Source organism: Octodon degus, unplaced genomic scaffold (genome assembly GCF_000260255.1).
Source record: "Octodon degus isolate 3935 unplaced genomic scaffold, OctDeg1.0 scaffold00034, whole genome shotgun sequence".
NCBI classification, from domain to species: Eukaryota; Metazoa; Chordata; class Mammalia; order Rodentia; family Octodontidae; genus Octodon; species Octodon degus.
In genome coordinates this window covers 18,387,188-18,392,671 of record NW_004524610.1, presented here as the reverse complement: position 1 = coordinate 18,392,671, position 5,484 = coordinate 18,387,188, and positions in this window count along the sequence as shown.

Below are 5,484 nucleotides of genomic sequence, written 5' to 3'. Positions count from 1 at the left end.
TAACTTTTAGCTTACACACTGGACATCCATCAAGTTAAGGAAACTCGGTAAGCTTCTGGACAGTGATTCTAAACCTCAGGTTTCTCAGGTACAACTGAATGAGAGTCCAGGAGGATGTTCATGGTTCTGCTAAGCTTCTAGAAAGCTGCTCTTTCTTTTTATTGTCAGACTTCTAGCCATTTGATAGTCTAGTTGTTAGAGCTTGGTAGGATGCAGAAAGAAGCTGTAATCAGACTTTTCTATTCACTCTGTATTAGGTGTGTTAGCAAAAGAAAACAAAAGAAGGTACAACCTAAAGTTCAGTCTTATCTTTCCCTTTGGGGAAATTAAAAATAAATGTATGACAAATTTTTACTTCAACAAAAAATGGCTATATAGCCAGAATCACAAATATTCTTACATTTATTTTGAAGTAAATATTTATAAAGACTTTCTTTTAACAATTCCAAAATGAATTTGCTATTCATATTCTTACTGAAAGAAGAATCAGAGCTATTTGCTAGTAGTTCATATGATGAAGTGGCTGTTTGTAATTATGTCATACAAGTTTGCTGCCTATGTAGCCCATCTCACTTTGGTTCATTAAACTAATGAATGAGTCATTAATAAGAAAATCAGCCACAGAAAACTATTTTTCCTGCCCAGGGATCCCTGTAAGATCTAGGATACAGATGTCTGCAGCTCCAGCCGCTTAGCATTTCATCCCACTCTTTAGTTTCTTACTTTAGTTTCCTAGGGCTCTGCAGTCTTTAATCTCTCTTAAGATTCCATTGTTCAACTCAGACATCCTTTCCCAACTGCAGGAAATTAAACAGGTTATTAAAATTTTTAATTGTAGCCTTTCAGAACAATCTTGAAAAGTACAAAATGTAACCACCACTTTGTGCTTTGTTGCACAATGGGTTAAGAGTGTGAAAGATAAAGGATAACATCAAGACTGTAATCATATATGCAGAGTACATGTATACTCCCAGCAGAAGGGTGGGGTGGAATTCAGGAACCAGTTTGTGTTAGATTCCAGAAAAAAAGGAAACTGAATGGATGGTTCAGTGTTTTCTCAAGGAAGGAATTTATAATTTTTACTGTTACAAAACAACCACTTAAAATTTGAGAAACCTGTTCTTATACCCATTTATAGCATATTCTATACAAAGTAATGAACTTATATAGTTCCAAGTTCAGTAAAAATCTTGAGTTATAGATGTGGAAGTAGGCTTAGATTTAGCAGGCTTGATTTCTTTTTTAAGTTTTTTTTAATGTGTTTAGTATAGGGTCTACATGATCTCACCACACAGATCAGACTCATAGTGATCCTCCTGTTTTCAACCTCCCAAACTGATTTCTTCTATAAATAAGTAAAATAAAGCCTAGAAAACATGCTTGAGCAATGTACTTGTAACATCTCTTAACTCCCAGTTGTTATTGCTTTATACACACAGACAGACACATACAGAAGAAGATGGTAGAAATAGTAGTGTCTTCAACCCAGGTTGAGGGACCCTCTGCATTCCAGTTCTTGCTAGAGGTTACCCTTGGCATCTTGGGGCCTCATTTATACCCAAGACCCCATAGCTAGTGCTGAAGGTGTACCCCAGGATAACTCAATTATTTTTTACATATACCTGATGAATAGAGGTGAAGTATGCATGGAAGAAGCAATTTGAAGATTTGAAAATGAAAAGCATTTTAACTTTTTCACATCTGAGTTTTCTCTTCTCTAAAAAGTAGCTAATAATAGGATTGCTCAGGTAGGTGTGGTAGCATACACCTTAATCTCTGCCCTCTGGAGGCTGAAGCTGGAAGATTGCCATGAGTTTCAGGCCAACCTAAACTACATAGTGAGACCCTGTCTCAAAACAAACATAAAAAAATTGATCTTACTTAGATACTAAGCACTTAATTAATATTAGTAGTTATTTTTTCTTATTTTCTTTCCTTTTTATTCCTCTTTTTCCTTTTTGTACTTTCATCTCCATTGTCTTTAGGCATACTATATAGAGTAAATGTATTAGTCACCTTTCTGATCACTAGGACAAAATACCTGACACCCACAGCTTAATGGAAGAAAGGTTTATTTGGATTCATAGATCAGGCAAAAATGGCATGTTGACTGCTCATGGCAGAGGAAAGCTGATCACAGCATGTGAACCAGAAAGCAAGGAGACAGAAGAGGAACCTGAGACAAGAACGTAACCTTCCAGTCCTGCTCCCTGTGCTTCCCCTCTTATCAGTGGAGTAACTTGATGAGTATAGTGTTTGTACCATCCAGTTATCTTTCAAAAGCCCCATTTCTGATCATGAGTTTTGTGGAAGACATTGTAGACCTGAATCATAGCAGTAGGAGAGGAATTTATTTTTAGTCTAGTTATTTCTGTGCCTTCCCCAAATTCTCATTGCTCAAGTTCCATAAACATATTAAGAACCGCACTTATAGACCTTAGGTTGTTTCTGCAGTTTGGTTCTTGATCGAATCCTTTCTCTTCCAGTTTGCAGTTGTATATCCTTTTCAGATGATAATAATCTTTCATGGCATTTTTGGAGTGAGATTTAGGTGCAGCCAATTTAGAGTTGGCTGTGGAGTAATGAGAGGGTAAAGCAGCATGTGGGAACCTCTTCAAAGGTATCATTGTGAAGAGTCGGAGATAAATCTATCTTAGGGAGGTGAATAGAAGGGATTGGGAGGGTTTTTTTTTTTTTTCATTTGTTTTGTTTTGTTAGTGAGCTAGGGTTTTTAAATCCAAGAGATTTTCAACATGTTTATTGGTTGAGCAGAAGGAATGAAGAATGGGAAAGATTGAACATATAAAAATATAGATATTAAAAGAAGGTATAAAAAGATGGAGTACTTGTTTGAAATCTGAGTTACAATGAAAAATAAAAGAATAAGCTGAGGCTGTAGTTAGGGATAGGTCATGTGCTTGGAATGCTCATGATCTGAGTTCAGTCCTCAGCTCTGCCCTGCCCCCAAGAAGAAAGAATAAAAGAATAAGTAAGTATATGTATGACCTTTAGACAGAGCATATTTATCCTGTGATAGTCTCAGGGTAGTAAGATAAAAGGTAATATGCTCAGACTAAATGTACACAGGAATAAGAATAAGCTAGAGAATGGTTTCATAGTAATATTTAGAGAGAGCTATTAGGAAAAGCATGACAGGGAAGGAACTAATGATGAATGAAAGGATTCTTAATTAGGAAAGTGTCTGGTCAAGATAAAGTAGCAGAAAGTTGAAATGAAGCCAACCCAGCATTCTCTATCCATACTCTGTACAGCTAAATCAAGACACAGCAAGCAGATTGATTTAGAAAAGTAAATCTTAAACATTGCATTACTATTTAACAGAAAGTAAAATTTACTGCATGTAGAAATAAATGTAACTTAGAGATATTCAGTATAAGTGGCATAAATAACAAAATGAAAAACAAAAAGAAAACTCAAGTCTGTTGTCCCCCTCCCTTATTTTTAAACTCAAGAAATACATTAGGTAAAAAGTATATTTGAATTATTTTGAATATGTTAATTTCGGGTCACCACCTGAAAGTGGTAGAAAAGCTAGAGGAAAAGAACATATGGAATATGGCTGGAAAGCAAGTGCAAAATTGGAAGATGCTCAATAGAATGAAAACTTCTTGGTACCTGCATTGGTTTCTGGCAAATGGTGGGTAAATGAGAAATACTGCTTGAATAACATATTATGTGCATGAGTAAATGTATGAATATAATCCATGGCATTTGGGAACAGTAGTATTATCAGCTACCAAAAAATGTGGAAAGTTTTGATTAGTCATTTAGTAGCCTATGCAAGTCCTTCAACATGTAGCTTTGATAAAAAGCAACCTTTCAGATTCTGTCAAGATTGACAACTCAACACTTGGCTCCTGCTTTTCTTCACTACATCCTCCATTTCTACTCTTGTAAAAACTATTGGTTGCTACAATTTGGTGGGGGAAGAGGGCAGCTAGGAATTGAACTAAGGCTTTTCACATGCTAGGCAAGTGTTTTATGTTCCCAACCTCTGCCAGAACTTTTAATGAAAGGGAAAGCAAAATGTAGGTTGCTTATCTAAGACATGAATGAGCCAGACAAGTCCATTAATGTGCTGTTCTTTTATAGGTGTTACTACAAAACATGTTTGGGTGACAGATTTATTTATTTATTATTTATTTTTAAATATACAAATAAATTTATTCATTATCTTTAGCCATGGTAAACCTGGTACAGAAATCAATAAATAAGAATGAAGCTAAAATCCAGGCATTTTCACCAAGTTTTAGCAATATGGTCTAGAAGGTGATGTCCCCACCCATAGTAATACAATAGAATTACTCTTGCTTCCTTTCTTGTCATACTCAGGGTTGGGAATGGGCAGTCACATCAGAAAGTAGTCATTCCAGGCCAGTCAGATAGCTCAGCAGATTTAAGTACCTGCTTAGGCAGACACAGGGACCTGAGTTTGATCCATGGTGTGCCATGCTGGCCCCACCCCTGGGGCACACTGAGACTAGGCATGGTGGTACACACCTGTAATCCCAGTACTTGGGAGGCTCAAAACAGGAGGATGACTGAATCTGATCTGTGTTGTGAGATCCTGTAGACCCTGTACTAAATACATAAAAAAAAAAAAGTAGTCATTCCCTCCTTCTATGGTGTAGCCTGTAGACCTTGAGTCTGTCATTTTCTTCATATGCTATCAGATTCTGTGAATTTTTCCAACAAAATATACACATGATGATAAAAATGTTGTTATCTTAGGTATATGTTATGTGGTGTGTATTTGTCAGATCCTGTCAAACAGTACAGTTAATATCTGCATTTTTTCTATATAAATTATGACTCTATATAAACTACCATTATGTATTAGTGTATGTAGTAGTGTACATTTATACTCAGCTTCTATGTGTTGGTATTCGTTATACATATATTTACTATGTGTATATGCACACATACTCCTATAGCCAGTTTCTAACCACTACCACCTTACAGCTGCCTCTGAGCCAGGTTACAAACAGGAGGCCTTTTAGCTGAACTGCTGCAGTTGTTTTCTAATTATTTTATTTCTATCTTTGCTACATACACAGTATGTTCTTATATACAGAATTTATCCATGTGATTCCTCTAGTCAAAACCCTCCAATAACTTCACATTTGAGTAATCAGTAAACTCAAGAGTCCTTGCCATGGTTGTGAGTCCCTAGATGCTACTCACACTGTGTCCTCTGTGTCTCTGGACCTCATTTTCCATGAACCCTTCAATGCATGGCAATCCTTCCCGCTGATCTCTGTAGATCCTTTGAGCTTTTCCTTCTCAAGTCCTCTCCATTTGTTCTTGTTTCTTCCTGGAAACTCTTCCCAGGTTCTTATGTGATTTTCTTCCTTGCTTCCTTCAGGATTTTTATCAGTGTCACAATCAGTGAGGCCTTTCCTGGTTCTTGATAAAAATGGTACCTCCCTGCCATTCTTTTTTTTTTTTTTTTTTTTTTTTTTT